This window comes from Rhineura floridana, chromosome 7 (assembly GCF_030035675.1).
Source record: "Rhineura floridana isolate rRhiFlo1 chromosome 7, rRhiFlo1.hap2, whole genome shotgun sequence".
In the NCBI taxonomy this organism is placed as follows: domain Eukaryota; kingdom Metazoa; phylum Chordata; class Lepidosauria; order Squamata; family Rhineuridae; genus Rhineura; species Rhineura floridana.
The window spans coordinates 30,043,400-30,061,583 of NC_084486.1; the positions used below are offsets into that span (position 1 = coordinate 30,043,400).

General features: G+C 42.7%; 1 pseudogene; it reads left to right on the forward strand.

Annotated features, from left to right (window-relative positions):
* Window positions 1-724: 724 nt before the first annotated feature.
* LOC133388630 (5-hydroxytryptamine receptor 4-like) overlaps window positions 725-18,184 on the forward strand; it is a 30,328-nt pseudogene continuing 12,868 nt past the window's right edge.

Here is an 18,184-nt window from a genome sequence, read left to right on the forward strand (position 1 = left end):
ACAACTGATTAGCCACCACTCGCTCAATGACCTTGCCCAAGAATGGTAAATTCGAAATTGGGCGAAAGTTATTCAAAACCTGGGGATCCAAGGAGGGCTTCTTTAAGATGGGCTTTACAATTGCCTCCTTGAGGGCTAATGGCATTACACCCTCCTTCAAGGATGCATTGACCACCGCCTTGATCCCCTTGCCCAGTTTCTCTTTGCAGCTCACCAGGAGCCACGATGGACAAGGATCATTTAGACAGGTGGTAGGCTTCACAGTCGAGAGCACCTTGTCCACATCTTCAGAAGGGAGAGGCCGAAACCGATCCCACTTGACTGGCTTGCAACTGGCCAACTCTGATTCACTCACTGCATCCACGGCATACAGGATCGAGCTCCGTAAATGTTCGATTTTGTCAGCAAAGTTCACATTGAAATCAAATAAATAAATCGGAAATGTGAAATCTTGGTGGGATATATATATATATATATATATGCTGTCATGCCATCGCATTGTCATGACATCACATGGCATGATGGCAGGGGCATGGCTAGGTGAGTGGGTGGGCTATCCAATGATAGTGAAGGTTCGCAGATGCCATGCCGCCCTGGGCTCCTGCCGGGAGGAAGGGCGGGATATAAATCAAATAATAAATAAATAATAATATATGCAGGCTGTGCAGGCAGGCTATCCAGAGGTGGTGGCAGAGGCCCATAGCAGTGGAGGAGGAAGAGGCCCATGGCGGCCATGCAGGCCATGTGGGTGGGCTGTCTTACAGCACTGAAGGCCTGCGGCAGCTGCAGAACGAACCTGCAGTGGCCATGGCAGAGGCACACAGTGGCCATGCAGGCCTTGAATGTAGAGGCTGCAGTAGCAGTGGAGGCCTACAGCGGCTGGCAGGACTGTGGTTTCAGTCTGGGCCTGGGTGGTAAGGAGGCCAGCAATGGCAGCAGCAGTGGCCTGACAACCAAGGCAAGTGAGTTGATGCAGGGAGTGCCAGTCCCTGAACGGTCATCAATTAGAACAAGTTAATACCTTTAAATATCTAGGTATCTGTATTAACAATAATCTTTCTTGGACCCCGCAATTTGAAATGACTAAGCTGACAACATTAAGATCAAATGGCCAATTGAAGAAATTTTTTTATTCTCGTGGCGGTCAACTTTTAGGCCCAATGTTAAAAATCTATACAGCTAAATTGCTCCCAAAAATCTTATATGGCATAGAGCTTTGGGGACAGTCGATGAAAAATCGGCTTGAAGCCCTCCAAAATCAACTCATGAAGCAAATTTTGGATCTTCCCAGGAACACCCCTTCAGCCCATTTAAGGGCAGAATTGGGCCTTCCGTCCATGGCTGCCAGGACTGATCTGGCTCTCCTAAGATTTTGGAAAAGATCCAGATCTTTGGATGACTTCTCCCTTATAAAACTTTGCTGGAACGATTCCCAGGGAACGCATGACTGGGAGAGAAAAAATATGGAGTTACTAGCACTTTATGATCTCACTTTAGCTAGATTTTTAAGCTTTACATCCTCCGATCTTCAAAACTGGATCTTTGACCAAGATGCATATCAGGATAGAGCCTCAATTGTGTCAGCCACTTATTCTCGGTGGTTCCCCCAAATAAAACTCAATCATGTTTCCCCACATTACTTTACTACCTTGACCCGTGCACCTTTACGTAAAGCTTTTACGGAGCTGAGGTTCCAAGCCATGCCTACTGCTGTCCTGGAAGGTCGATACAAGGGAGTCCCATTTGCAAATCGCTTTTGTATTTTTGGCTGTAAGGTCCCCGAGGACCTAGTCCATTATATGTTACTGTGCCCTCTTTATACCCATCCTAGAGAAAAATGTTTGCTTCCCCTCCCATGTTACGCCAGTGGTCTTTCCTCAAATGAACTGATAATCGCTCTTTTGTCGGATAGTAATAACCAAATCACTACTGCGGTGGCAAACTTCGCTCTTGCCACCAGAAAGATTAGAGAAAGATATGTTACCTCGCAGTGTAAATAAATTGTTGAACTACCTATCCATCTTAAATGTACTTTTAGAACAAATGTTTTACTGTACCGTTTTATTGTTTTATGTTGCAACGGCCTATGGCCATAAGCAAATAAAGATTTGTGTGCCAGTGCCTGGGGGGGTGGCAGTGGTGAAGGGGAGGGCAACAGTGAGGGGGGAGGGGTGGGTGGCAAGAGGGGGCAAGTGTGTGTGTGTGTGAGAGAGAGAGAGACAGAGACAGAGTCCTGTGTGTATGTATGTCCATGTGTGTTTGGGAGTGCCAGAGTGTGTGTGTATATTAGGGGTGGAGGTGGGCTTTGGTGACCCATGTGGGACATTGAAGACCATTGGGGGGAAGGGGCATTGGCAATTGTTGGATGAAGGGTGACCCATGGGGGGAGCTTCAGAGACTCAGAGGGGAAGGGGGGAGCTTCAGTGATGGAAGGCAGTGTTGGTGAGTAAAGTGAGCAGGGGTGGGACCCCATGCGTGTGTGTGTGTCTGCTGCAATTATGATTAACAAAACAGAGGTTTTTATTTTTCTAGCAAAACATTTCAGCTTCCACCTTCATCTTTACAGATGTATTGATGCTGTTACCAAGCTGGCAGTTATAGAGCTTTGAGGATGGAATGTTCAGAGGGGCTTCATTCGCAGAAGCTAAGCTATGATGGTACTGTTCTGCAGGTTGAGGCCATGTGGCGCAAATGTGTCCAGGATGTATGTCCAGACGTTCTCTCTCTCTTAGGTAATGTTGTTGGATCTTTTGGCATCTCTATAGATGTTATAGGTAAGTCTAACAGGCTGCGGTTTTCACTGTTGAAATGTTTTGCAGCTGGTTGCTCCACTTTTAAAAGTTAAAATTGCTGATTTGTGGTTTCTGAATCATGTGCGCTAGTCAGTTGTAGTTTTCCCTACGTTCTGGATAGGACATCCTTTTTTTGCATTGGATGACATAAATTATACACAACTGTAAGTATACACAATGAGCTTTAGTACTCATCACATTAGGACAAATTCTTATACAGTAAACCCCATCTTTCACCACAAGGGAGCATACAAATTAAATGTTTATCATGTAAAAACAGATGTGGTAAATTCATCTCATGCTGATTTTATTCTATCAGCAATTCATATAAGAGTTGGCACATTGGCATATCTCTTAGAGGTCCCCCCAAGAACACAATTCAGCATGTTAGAACAGATGGCATGTCAAGCCAGCAAGTTCTGTTGGAGATTTGTACGTTAAATACAATGTAAAACCAGCAGTAGGCATCTCCAAGATCAGATTCTATTTATGATCTTAGTGATTTTTTTTTTTTGCCAGACACACATTCTATGTCTTTAAGAAGAACCTAAAATAATCACCAGACACATTCCCTGGATGACTCAGCCTGTTGAACCAAACTCAGAACATGTGCTCGTCATCAGGAAGTGGAGATACACAGAGCCCACTACTTCAGTAAATCTTGGAATAAGCAGTAGGCCCAGCTGCATAATATTCTTACTCAAGTATGAAGGAGAAATGATACTGATAATGAAGGAAAATCAGAGTTTGTGTAAGTCAGTAGTTCTCTCTCTCTCTCTCATAATTATATAATACTAGTTAAAGGCTAATCAAATTGCGTGGGTGGGGTAGAAGGGTGTTTGGGATGGCTCCAATCTTTCTTCCTCCTCTTGCCCTGCCTTGCTCCTGCCCTCAATCTGTTTTACCCTTTGATTTATCCTCTTTAAAAATGTAAAGGTGTCCCCGCACTTGTAGTGCGAGTTGTTTCCGACTCTTAGGGTGACGTCTTGCAACGTTTACTAGGCAGACCGTATATATGGGGTGGGATTGCCAGTTCCCCGGGTACTCATTTTACCGACCACGGATGGATGGAAGGCTGAGTGGACCTTGACCCCTTTTACCGGAGATTCGACTTCCTCCTTCCGTTGGAATCGAACTACGGCCGTGAGCAGAACTTTTGGCTGCGTTACCGCCGCTTACCACTCTGCGCCATGGAGGATTTATTCATTTATTTATATCCCACTTTTTCCTCAGAACTGGGACACAAGGAGGCTTACAAAAATTAAAACAAATACAGATAAAAACATACAAAAAGTTATTGTTAAAATGTAATTAAACTATCTATAGAATTAAAACCATTTAAAACATATCCATTAATAACCCAAAGATAAAGATAAGTAGAACAGCACACTATTGAAAGCCCTTGCAGTTCCCAAAAACCCGTCGGACTAGGAACGTTTTCACCTGCCAGAGGAAGGACTGCAAGGAGTGACCCAGTCTAGCTTCCCTAAGAAGGGAGTCCCAGAGCCTTGGGGCAGCCACTGAGAAGGCCCTCTCCCATGTTCCTACTAGACTTATCTGTGAGGGTGGCGGGCTGAGAGAAGGGCCTCCCCCAAAGATCTCAGAGCTCAAACACTCTCATATGGGAAGATACAGTCCTTCAGATTGCCTGGACACGAGCCGTATAGGGCTTTATAGGTCATAACCAGCACCTTGAATTGTGCTCAGAAACATACCAGTAGCCAATGGAGCTCTTGTAATATCTGGATTCCACTGATGGACAGCAGGTCTACACGATGAGAACCAACATTGACCCGGAATACAATTTTCTCACCACTGCTCAGACTGTCATCAGATCTATCAGAAATGGTGGGCCTGTTCTCTGATGCTAGTTATGTATTATACATCCACAAGAGTGGCTGTATACTATAGCCAGCATGGATTTTTCACATTCCGCAAAGTTAAATTGAAAATAACCCCCATGCTTCCCATAAGCAAATTTCAAAACAAAATCTTACAAAATTTATAATCCTGAACTCAGAAACACTTGCTTAACAACCCTCTCAATTTTCATGGCAATAAACAAAACAGTCAGAAAGAATCAAGAGTTCAAAGTGTACAAAGAGAGAGAGAAAAACCAGACCCCTTTTGGCCGTTTTTCTGACAAGAGTTCTCATAATCTGTTGAAATTCATTAAAAATCAGCCATGTTCACAGAGTACCTGTAATCCTGATACTGACCTTGCCCCATACTCTGACCTTCATCTTCTGCAGTTTAAAAGTTAAAAAAATGCCTGGCTGATTTTTAATTAATTTAAGAAATTTTGCATTGAACTGAATGATAGTGTCGGGCATGCTCAGTAAGAACCAGCTGTCAGTGTTCTAAAAGCCAGACTCACAGCTGCTTGGCTTGGCTAATCAGGGGGCCACACCCACATCAGACTTTGATTTCACTTGAGACAGTCATGGCTTCCCCCAAAGAATCCTGGGAAGTGTCGTTTGTGAAGGGTAATGAGAGGAGACTTCTATTCCACTGACAGAGCTCCAGTGGCCAGAGTGGTTTAACAGTCAACCACTTTGAATGAAGGTCTGTGGGGGGAACAGGGAGTCTCCTGGCAACTCTCAGCACCCTTCACTAACTACACTTCCCAGGATTGTTTGAGAGAAGCCATGACTATCCAAAGTGAAATAAAGGCCTGGTCTGGATGTGGCCAGGGACAGTTTTTGTTTAAATTTGGGTGGGAGGCTACATGTGCCTGCTGTAGAATAAAAAGGTGGGGGAAACGCTGAAAAGCAATGATACCGTTCATTATGCTTTCCTTTTGGAAAGGAAAGGGGCTTCCCCTCTGCCCTGTGCCCACCCACCCAATCTCCTCCCCTCCCTCTCCTCCTACCAATCCTTCCCCTTTCCCAGGTCAGTGTTGGACTACGACCTGGGAGACCAGGGTTCGAATCCCCACACAGCCATGATGCTCACTGGGTGACCTTGGGCCAGTCACTGCCTCTCAGAGGAAGGCAATGGTAAAACCACCCCTGAATACGGTTTACCATGAAAACCCTATTCATAGGCTCACCATAAGTCAGGATTGACTTGAAGGCAGTCCATTTCCATTTTCAAACATGATTGCACAGAAATAAATCCTATTGAACTCAAAAAGTATGCAAATGATCAAACCCACCCTCCCTTCTCCTCCCTCCTATCCCCTCCCTCTTGCCCCTTCCCTCCCCCTTCCTTTGCCCCTTCCTCTGCACCCCATCCCCTTCCAATCCCCTCCTTCCCCTTCCCCCTCCTCCCCCTCCTCTTACTGCTCCCCATGGTCTGTTTTACCTATCTTAAGCATGATTGCATGGGAGTAAATACCACTGAGCTCTATAAGCATACAAATGATCAAACCTGCCCTCCCCTCCTTCTTCCTTTCCCCCCTCCAATCCATTCCTTCCCCTTCCCCTTCCCCCTCCTCCTTCCCATGGTCAGTTTTACCCATCCTAACCATGATTGCATAGGAGTAAATCCAATTGAACTCAATAAGCATGCTAATGATCAGACCTGCCTTTCCCCTCCATCCCCTCTCCTCTCCTCTCCCTTCCTCCTCCCCTCTCCTCTTCCTTCTTCCTGCTCCCCTGTCCACTCCAACCCTTCCTCCCTCCCCCTCAGTCAGTTTTACCTATCCTAAGCATGATTGCACAGGAGTAAATCCAACTGAATGCAATAAACATGCAAATGATCAAACCTGTCCTCCTCCTCCCCTCCCCACCCCCTCCTGCCTGCTCCATCTCCCTCCTCCCCTCTGCCCTTTCTGCCCTTCCTCCCCACTGTTCTCCTCCTCCCCCTCCTCCCCTCCCCATCCCCTGTGGTCAGTCTCACCTACCCTAAGCATGATTGCAGGGGAGTAAATCCCACTGAACTCAATAAGCAAATGATCAATCCATTCTCAGCAAACTTGCACAGGATCCCATTTCTTACCTCCCAGATTAAAAAGCAGAGAAAAGCAGAGAAATTCACTAATAGGCAAAAAACCTTGCGGTTTAAGAACATACCTATAGCCCACAGATATTTCTATCAAACTTTAAAAAGCTGGGAAATTGTGCAGCTATAGTGAATGCACCAGGGGAGCAGGAGACCTGACCTCCTCTCTGACATATTGTACTGCCCCAGAAATTTGTCAAAATGCAACCACAATTTGGGTTGGTCTTTCATGGTCCATTCCACTTGCTGTGTAGCTTGGAAGAATTTGGTAAAAAGGCTTTGAAATTAATAAAAATAAATTTGACACAGATTTCTAGGATGAATAATGAGGGAAATAAAATGTTCTAGATTAGATTATCTGTAGAAACATTAGTAAAACAGGAAAGAAGCAAAGTAAGAACACAAGCAAACATACAAAAATATAATTCTCCATCTTTGGAGATGGCAGGTGTTGCCCCCACTCACCATATGCTCAGAGGCATGTTACCAAATTCTTCCAAGCTACACAGCAAGTGGATTGGACTGTGAAAGACCAACCCAAATTGTGTTTGCATTTTGACAAATTTGTAGGGCAGTACTTCCCCACGTGAGAAGATGGGCATGCCCTGCCCTAGCCTGAGGACTCTCCGTCCTTTGCTCCGTGTTCCTGGTGTCAAAGAACCTGGATGGGGCGCTATGTTTGCCTCTGTTCCTATTTCTCCTGCCCGGCTGAAGATGTCATGCCCGGGGAAACCCGTACACATCTCAGTCCCAAAGCAGGGCAGTGGTGGATGTATGTAATTTATTCTGAGTTTCTTTTCTGGACATTTTTTTTTCATAATGTTATTTGTTATTTAGTTTAATTTTTGTAAATTGTATTGCTTTCGTTGATGTATTTTTATACTTGTGTTTATTTTTCTTTGTAAGCTGTCTTGAGGGCCTTTGGCTGAAAGGCGGGGTATAAATAAATAAATAAATAAATAAATGTCAGAGAGGAGGTCAGGTCTCCTGGTCCCCCAGTGCATTCACTATAGCTGCCCAATTTCCCTGCTTTTTAAAATTTGATAGAAATATCTGTTGGCTGTAGGTACATTCTTAAACCACAAGGGTTTTTTTGCCTATTAGTGAATATTTATTTATTTAAATGTAGTCTTACTTCACCCCACACACACACATAGCCCAGAAAAAAATCCTGAGGATGTCAATACCTCCTCCCCCCCCCGATATTTTTCTGCTCTGAAGAAAAGGCTTAAACTTAGGGTAGGGTGGGGAAAGAAAAGAAAATCAAGACATTTACAAACTCCAGATGTCTTTCCTAGGAAGCTGTCTAGCTTAGCCCAAAGTCTAGTCAGTTTGCACACTAATTGCCAGTGCTTACACTGAGAGTGGAAAGAACGAAAACAGCTGCAAATAATTACACATGTGACCCCTTTCACAGTGAAGTATGGGAGCCAACGGTAGGTCAGCCTGTTTCACAGTCCTCAGTGAGAGAAGGCTAACATCAGTTTGTTTCGTTAGAGCAAATATGTATTTATAAAGCCAAAAGGTTATTTTTTAAAAAAGTTATTGGTCCTCTTACTCTAAAACAGCTTTTCCCAACCAGTGTGCCTCCAGATGTTGTTGGACTACAACCTCAGCCAGCATTGCCAATGGTCAGGAAAGATGGGAGTTGTGGTCCAACAACATCTGGAGGCACACTGGTTGGGAAAGGCTGCTCTAAAAGTATCCCCATGGTATAGTATTTCCCTCACCGCACAACACTAAAACAGGACATTTGCAGCAAGCCTAGGGAGGTTTGAGAGTTTTGGTACCACCCTCCTAAATCTGCACTCTCAGATGATTCCCTGGCAAATATTAAAACAAAACAAAACCTTGTTAAAATGGCATGTATAATGAATAATGTGTAATATGTTTTCTTTCGGTATTCTGAGGGTTCCTAAAGCCAATTCTAAAACCAAAATATTTGTTTACCAATCACTTTAGGTGTTGTTGGTTTAAATCCAGAGGGACTTTAGTGAAACAGAGAAGAATTTGGTTTATTATGAAGAAACAGGATCAACTTGATTTCAGAATGTACAGGAATATAAGGCAGTACTGAATCTGTCTAAAAGGCAATATGAGCATGCAGAGGACTGCAGCCTGAGATACCTTAGTTTGCATTCAATGCCGCCCTGGGCTCCTACTGGGAGAAAGGGTGGGATATCAATCAATCAAATAAATAAATAAATAAATGTAGCCCTGAGGGTGATTGTTCCATTAGTGTGAGGATTTCTCCTTGCCCAACAGTAAGATCTCCCTCTCTCCTGCCCCCAAACCCCTAAACCTGTTTTTGGGGTCCCCAACCCTCCGAAGCAGATTTAGGGATGGCATGGGGCATGTGTAGGGTTGCGCTAGTGCTATCTGTAGCACAAAATGTGCAAAAATTTAATTGAATACTGTCCCTGGTTTCTGAAAGCCCATGAACTATGGTCTATTCAAAGTGTCCAAGGTAGCTTCAGTCACATGGCCACTAGGCACAGAAGCAGCTCCAGCCAAGCCATCACGAATTGTCAAGCAAATTCAGGTTGCACAATGCAGCCCTCAATGGAAAAAAAAGGTTCCCCATCCTTGATTTCAGGCTTTAAACATCAAAGCCAGCGTTCTGAATTGGGTCCAAAAACAAAAAGGCAGCACATGGAGATGGACAGTACTGGAGTTATATCCTCTGGACAACACCCACCCACTTAGCAGTCTGGTGGTCCTTGTATAGCAATGACAGGGAGGCTTTGGCCCACAATGTAGTTTCTTCCAAACCACACTGACCTGCCTCACACCTGATGCCATATGAGGGGCAGGTAAAGCTGATGCTGCAAAGGAAGAATTGGAAGTCTTCAAGCAAGCTCCTGATTTTTATTTATTTATTTTGGCAAGCAAGACTTGCTGTCAGTGCTGACTGGGAGCTCCCTAGTGCAGCTGGTCCTTGCTTTTGGCACAGATCTACTTTTGCCGCTCAGCTTGAGAAAGGAAAGAAGAGGGAGCGCATTTAAGAGTGTGCTCCTGATTCTGTCCTTTGAAGTTGGGTCATCTTGCTGTCTTGGTGATGTCAGGTGACTGACAAGTGGGCAGCCCTACCCGCCTGTCAAAATGTCCTGCAAGTGGCAGAGGAGCTCAGGATCTAGCCTGTTGGGCAGATCTTGTTTCCACCCCTGTTGTACAGTCATCCTGACCCATTTGCATCAGTTGACTTAGGTGGGTTCAGAGGCAAAAATAAAGACAAGAAGCTGAGTATTCTGCATCTCAGCAATACCTGCAGTACTGCAATACACTTCCAAGTATGAGTCTGTTGTAGGGGAGCAGAATTGTGCCTGTCTGACGTGGCCCTAGACTTGCCTTGTGCATTGTGCATAAAGATGTGCATCTCTTTCTGACTTGTGAGACACATTCTACTGAAAATCATGGATGGAAGATGAATTTTGAGTCCATAGATTGAGACTGTAGAGTGTAGGCCCAGTTTAAACATGACTTCAGTTTGTGGATGGGGGGGAGCTGGTTGCACTTGAGGGTGGGGCAGATGGTCACAATCCACTTGGAGGTTGGGGTGAAGCAACCTTTTGCTGACAGGCCAATTATAATAGGCACTGAGAAGACTTCAAATGAGAAAAGAAATCTCAGTATTATTTTTTGGGGACAAAGAAACGTGAAAAAATGTTAATGGAATAGAATTTGGAGGAAGTGAAACATCCTCCGGGTTTTATTTTTAAGCACAATACACCTAATAGCATACAAGGTATATTTTATTCATGTTCTGCTTTGTACAACAAGATATGCTTCATGTAAGGATCATAATGAGGCTAACTATCCCCTGACTCAGACCAGAAAAGCAATTGGACAATCTCAGCATTGTAAAGCTCTTTCCTTGCCAGAAAAAAAAATGTACCATACACTTTAAAAACATCCCTTGTTATGGTCACTTCTGGGTTGGAGGATATAAATTCTACTGAAAAAACAGAAAGAGAAAAAGGAAATAATATTGGGTAATGTAGTTTCTCTTATTATGGAACTTGAAAGTTTTTTGCTCCAGGGGGTTTAAATAATTGAAAATCCAAATTAGTTGAGAGTGGCATAAAATTACAGTTACTTCTCCAAGAATACAGAATGTACTCACCAGAATATTCTAAGAAAGAAGAGGCTCTGCAAATCCTTTCACATTTACATTTGCATTTGGCTGTTTCAAAAGAATAATTAAGGCCAAATTAACTCTAAAGGAAGTCATATAGAACTGTGGAAATGTAAAAGAACTGGGATTAAAGCACAACGTTTTAAGGGTGAGGGGCATTTTGACCGGCAAATAGAAGAGACAAAATGATACTGGAGAAAAATAGTTATTATATATAGTACTCCTCCAAAATCCCCCCTCATCTGCATGTTAATGGGCAGAGTAAGTAATGCTTAGCTCTTGCCAGTGATGGTTCCAGAATGCACAGATAAGCAAGCAGAGCTTTTTGGTGAGATTACAAGGGAAATTTAGAACAACAGATGCCTCTAAATACTTAAATACATTCAACAGAATTTGGGAGACTGTGGTCAGTACAATATTGCATGTTTCTCAACAATGAATATTACCACAATATAACTGAAGCCATGACATTCACCAGTGAAGCAGAGCATATAGTATTACATTACCAACACATTTAAAACACGGCTGCTTGCAAATAAATAAATAAATCTGGGCATGTTGATGCAAAAGCATAGCAATCTCTAGCATCCATCTACTTATCATGATAATTGATGCTCACAGTATGTTCAAAGTCTGACTATGCAGAGATGGGAGCCTGCGGCCCACCAGATGTTGTTGGACTCCAAATTCCATTAGCCCCAGCTAGCATGGCCAATGGTCAGGGATGATGGGAGTTGTAGTCTAATAACATCTGGAGGGCCACAGATTCCCCCTCCTTGGGGTTTGGACTTTGAGTTAAAAAATATAGCTGCTAGCTCACATGTGGATATTCATTCATTTGAAGACTGCAGTATAAAATGTAGAGATGGAAAGATCTGTCCATTTGGGCTCTCTTGCGTTCTCATTTTCCCCAGTGTTAAATTCAGCACACATTTCTGCAGCAATTTGTGATTTTTTAGAAACAAATCCTCATGGAAAATTTTCAGTGCCAATTTCTCTGAACAAACACATTTTTGTATGCAGTTTTGACTAATGTACACATTTTTGCAAGCAATTTCTCCTAATATAATGTGTTTTATTTTCACAAATATATCCATTTTTATGCATACTTTCCCTCAATATATGCATTTGTGTAAACATTGTTTGGTTGGAGAAGTGCATCACATAATTTGGATAAGTGCAAATTTCGATGGATGGCTGTGTTTCAGTTCTCATATTGCATCAGAAAGTGTGGATTTGATAGATTTGGCTTTCCGTGCAAACTTAATCAAATTTCTCCCCCATCCTTAATACAATGACAATTTGTATGTGCAAATGGGTTGTCACAGATGCAACAGCCAAAGAGAACTCTCTTGTTACCTCATATCACCTACAGTGCAATGCTTTCCTATGTCACTTCACATAGGGCTTTGAACCAAGCCCACAGCATGTTTATGCAACTTTGCTGGAAATTGCTGAAGCTGAATTAATAATGCTTGCAAGTGGTATAATTGTTCTGGACAGTACTAGACATGTGCACAGGAAAAAAAATCTCTTTGGAAATCATTTTGGATAGGTGGTCATTTCCATTCAGTCCTTTAGTTGCTGCCCTGGGCTCCTACTGGGAGGAAGGGCGGGATATAAATTAAATAATAAATAAATAAATAAACAAACAAATAAATAAAAATAGACTGTCCTCTTGCTTTAGTCTGGATCCAAAGTAAAGCTTCACTTCAGAAAACCTAAAGGCTTGTATGACATGTTGACTATAATGGGGAAATCAATGAATGGATATACCTTTTATTTTTTGTAACCGTTATGAACTTTGCAGGCATAGTAGCCCCTTCTCTTGGAATGAAGCCTATAACATTTAGGGAAAATAGATAGAGGGAGTTTTGCACCTTTAAAACTTGGGTTTTGGAAGGAAAAAATTGACATCTATGACTTTTTTTATGTCTTAGCAGAATTGGGTATAATTTGCAGGCATGGCAGGCCCTTTTGAGGGGACTATGTCTAACAGGCAGATAAGTGTAGGTGTTAGGTTTTTTGGTTTGTTTCTTTGCAAGGGGAACCTTTAAAATGTACAGTCTTTAAGAAATGGATTCACTTTCCCCTATTGTTTCATAGCAATCTGTATGAACATGACATACATCATAAAGGTGTTCCTATGTAAGTTGCCTGCAAAATTTCAGAAAGATAGGTGCAAGAATTGAGTTATGATGAATGAAAAATAGTTTGAGCCTTTCTTTGTATCCTGTTCACTTGGTACTAGTTACAGAAAGCGCCTCATCCTTGATGGAGTGGATGGATAACACTATATTGAGAAAAGATTGAAATTTCAAAGTGTAAACTAGTACTTATGCATGTATGCACACTATATAATATAGTGCAAGGGGATCTTGGTAAATTTAGGGTGTTTTTAACATAGGACTCTATCCCTCCCTACTTTTGTGTGCAAATTGCTGTCTTTGTTATGTGGGACTGTATTACACACACATTGTGGGCACTTCCAAGCTCTTTGTAATTTTGGGTGGTAGTCAATCACATACTGGCAAGTTCAGGTTGCATGATTAAAGTTGATAGGATGCTTTTGCACAACAAACCCTCTCCCCGCCCCTCCAAATCAGACTTTTTGCAATAAGGAAAGTGATGGAAAATACATTGGAAAGTGTGGGATAACAATTGCTGCTACAAAACATCTGTGCATTTTCCTTGTGTGTGCATACATTCTATCATGCTTAGAATCACATTCTATAACATTTAGAAACCTACAAAGAGTGGGACAAAATCCTCAGAACAGGGAATTTGACAGCACTAATGCAGAAGTGTTGCAGTCAAGCTGCACATAAGCAGCATCATGAACTCCAACAAAGGAGTGTTTGGAGTGGGGGATATTTAAAAACTTAAGAAGGGGGGGAGCACAAGCACAATACAATAGGCCTGCAGATCTCAGCTCACACCCTTTAGTTCACAGACATTCTTCATACTAACCCTTCATATTAGAAACAATGGCAGATACTCTGTGGAGAGAGTTGCAGTGGAGTGTGTGTGGGGTGTCTTTGGCATGGGGGAGAAGAAATGGATGTGCTTGATCAGGGTCTGAGGCTCTAGGGGAGCCTGGACTTCTTAATTTACTTTTCACATCAGTTACTTTCTACATCACCTAACAAAATCTAACCTTTGCATGCCTCAAATTTTTGAATGGCCCAAATGTTCGTTCTGTGACTGCCCATTTTAAAAAGCCCTGCATGGGGGAGCAGCCAAATATCACTTTCCACCTGCAGCCCAAAGCAAGAGAGGCCAGGGAAAGCTTTTCCACTGGATTCTGTTCCATGCATAATTCCCAATAGACTGTGTCCAGAACATTTGATATGTTACAGCAACATTTTGTGTATTGGGTACAGAATTTTATTTGAGGATGCCTTCATGCCTGAGCAATGCAGTGTATCCTTATCTACCTTACAGTGGCACCTCGGCCACCCCTGTTCATCTGACAATGGGACCTAGCCTACTACACAGCAGAACAGCTTCGCTCCCTGTAAGCTGTTTGCAGATACGTGGGAGAAACACTATTTGCTCTTTTTTTAAAAAAAAAAAGAGAGGAAAAAAAGAATATGTTTTTTAACTCACAGAACTGTTCCTGTTTAGCGACCTCTCCCTCCCACACCCTTCAGTCCTAGCAGAGGGCTTTTTGTCCTCCAAACTCTGAGTGCTCCTTTCATCAGGTTTTGGACATGGCCCTGCATTGCTTGAGCATCCAAATCTCCCACGTGAGGGCATCGGAGTTTGCTTTTGTCCAAGCATGCGTGTCAGTCCATAGCTTTTTGAATGTCAGTCCATCTCTCATGTTGACACAACAGCGTACATTCCGCCACTCTGCGTATGTACAGGGGTCCATCCCCATGTGCTCTTTCCACTAAGGTTTCGCTGTGGGGCGGTAAATAAATGTAATAAATAAATAAATAAGGTGAACCAATACTGAGAGTTTGCTTCCTTATGAATCCACCTTTCAGTTCCAACTAACAGCCTGAAATCCAAAAGATGACATGAAAGCCTCTAGTGGTTTCTTCCATTAAGCCAGTGATGCGGGAGTCACTGTGACGTTGCTTCTTCCTGCACTGCCAGCGTAATGTAAGGAACCTTGGGCCACATGGGACAAGATCCCTGCACCTCATGCCACCTTCACTCAAAATCCCAGAGGGATGACATTAACATGGAGAGGAGCAATATGTTTTCCCTGTGGCATGGGAAGGAGGTGGCTCCCACACCACTAGCTGAATGCGCAAGGTCACACTCTCAGACCTGGGAAACTTTGATCCAAATACCACTGCAAGCAAGGATTGGCCGGGGCTCTCATTTTGAAGAATAGTGTGCAAGCGGCCAATGGGAGAAGCCTTTTTTGCTGCTTTCTTTTTCACCTAGAGGCAGCTCCTCTTGGTCAGCAAATTGAGGGCCCTTCCAGATGACCTGTTGATTGAGCATTCAACCCGATTTGCTTGCACAAAGCTCACACAGAGGTTAGACGATGCCTGGTCTTTATTGAGCATTTGTTCTGATTTGTTTGTGGAAAGGTTATACGACAATGAGCATTCATCCTGATTTGTTTACACGGTGCTTATACGTCTTCCTGTTAAACATTCATCCCACACTTTTCAGTGCATTTCCCTATCACTTTCCTAACTGCCCAAAGTCTGGCTTTTATTTTTAAGTTGGAATGGTTGCACCAGGATGATGTAGCACTTTAATCCGCTGATTGAGGGAACCGACACTTTCAGCGTGCACTTGAATCCTGCCCAGAAAACACTGACAATCTGGAGGCAGCCTTAAATGGCTGATATTGATAATCAAAACCAGGGACACTGAAGTATATCATAACCACCCTTCTTTGGAGTGAAGGGGAAAAAAGCTTTTCTTGAACTCTCATTTTTAGCAGCAGCGATTATACCTGCTTCTCATCATTTAAGAGAATAAAATGTGTATGTATGTAGGAATGAGTCCCACTGAATTCAATGGGTCATAATTCCAAATACAGATAGGGGAGAAATTTGATTCATTTCACATTTGAGGCCAGATCTATCAAATCCATACTTTCCAAAACAATATGAAATCAGCCATCCTTTGAAATTTGCACCTCTCCAAGTTTTGTGATAGTTCTCCAGCTGAAAAACGTTTACAAAAATGCATATATTAGGCAAAAGAATGAATGCAAATGAATACATCAGTTAAACTAACATACAAAAATGCATTGCATGAAGAGAAATTGCTTGCAAAAAGATGTAAGTCAAAATATCATAGAAAAATATCTGTGTTAGGATAAATTTGCACTAAAATGCTAAAGTCATTTATGATTTTTTTTTGAACAACAACAACAATAAGTGCTAACTGCTGCAGAACTAAATTTAAGACTGGAAAAATGAGAAACAAATAGACCAAAATGGGCTGACACTTCCATCCCTGCTTCCAAGTCAAGAAGCACAGGACTGGGCTGTTCCTGTGAGTCTCTTAAGAGGCCTAGCCAGATGTTCTTTCTTAACCACAATTCCTTATCTTTAAAGGTGGGCCAACACAAGTCATGTTTTAAGATCCTGGTTAGGAAATGGTCATTAAACCATAGTTCCCAGTTTCAAATGTAATGGGGAATTGCCGTTTAAGTTAATCAGGTTTAGTATGCCAATGAAGGGAGGGGGAGAAGGAGGAGAACTAGAACCTGATGCTCATTTCTAGCTTCCTAAACTATGATTTAGCAAGTTGGGAATGGAGGTCTGAACCAGCCCAATTTTTGTTTCTGACTCACTAGAAAATAAGTCCCACTATTTCAGGCAGTGACCATTTTATTTCTGATAGTCTGCACCTGTATAGCATGAAAAACTGTACCGTGCATTTAAACACTTTTGGGTATGTTTACATAAAACAAAATGTGAATGTCTGTCACATTTTACTTCCAGTTGCTTTTCCTAGTTGGAGCTATACTCTCACCTAGCCTTCCCTAACCAGGTGCCCTCCATATGATTTGGAGTACAATTCACATCAGCCTCAGCCAGCGTGGCCAAGCTGGCTGGGACTGATGGACATAGTAGTCCAAAATATCTGGAAGGCATCAGACAGTTGAAGCCTGCTCTATCCATATTGTACCTTGTTAATTATATTCACACTTTTCTACACTGCCCTGGAAACTTTTGATGGAGAACGGCAAGAATTTTTAAAAATTAAACTGAACAAACAAACAAACAAACAATGTAACTATATCAATGAATCTTTGCTCTTTGGCAATAGTATAGTGTAGGTTGTTGTGCTCATATGCCCTGAACCAACTAGCCAGCTGCTCTTGTTGCACAGGGCACAGTGCGGAGTAACAATGCTCTTCAGCAAAGAAATCATGACCCAGAACTGTTTGCAATAACACCCTTTATCCAAGACACACCAACGTACATAGCTTCTCTCCTATCACCCCCCACACATCCTGTTCTGGGCTTGCAGGCTTTATGCCCAGCCAACTGATAAGCCACAGCTGTGTGGCCTCCACAATTAGAGTAGTCATCTTTAACCCCTTCCTACCTCGGGGAATGACTTAGCAACATTGCTCAACATCCCCCACCCATTCTCCGTGGTAGGAGACCCATGTTGCAGTAACAATTGTATATACATGTTATATTTACTCTTTTACTCTTTTACACAAGTCCCATACGTTCACATAGTTTCACATGTTTCTCAGTACATAACTTGCATTTTTTTTTTGTTACATGCTTTCAACATTTTACATCATGTTATATGTTGGAGTCATCATACCAATATATTGCGTCTACTCGCTCCCTCCATTCTCTTCCCCCATCTAGCATAGCATACCACTCCTGGAAGTCCTCTGCTGTCCACTTGTCTTCCCTTTCTTGGGGGTGTGCTGGGTTTTTGGCTTCCTGTGCTACTACTTGTGCCACAGTAAATCTTTCTGGAGGCTTTCCCAGATTGGTTCTTTGTGACCTTCGGGGTTCTGCAACTAGCTCTGGCTCAGGACTTACCTCTGACTGACCTTCCTCACTACCCTCAAGAGTTGTTTCCTGTTCACAGCTTTCTTGCTCTTCCTCACTACTCTGAGTCTCACGTTCAGAGTTCTGCACCTCCTCCTGTTTACAGCCTTCTAGCTCTTCTTCACTACTCTAAGTCTCCTGTTCAGAGTCCTGCACCTCCTCATATTTGCAGCTTGGAGTGCTTATTTCTTCAATTTCCTCTGAACAGTCTAATAGGATTTCATTATTCCTTTCCTCATATACTGGGGGAATTGCTACGTCAATCTCTGGTGGCTCCCTGAGTCCAACTATTGTACTGATGTTTTTACAGT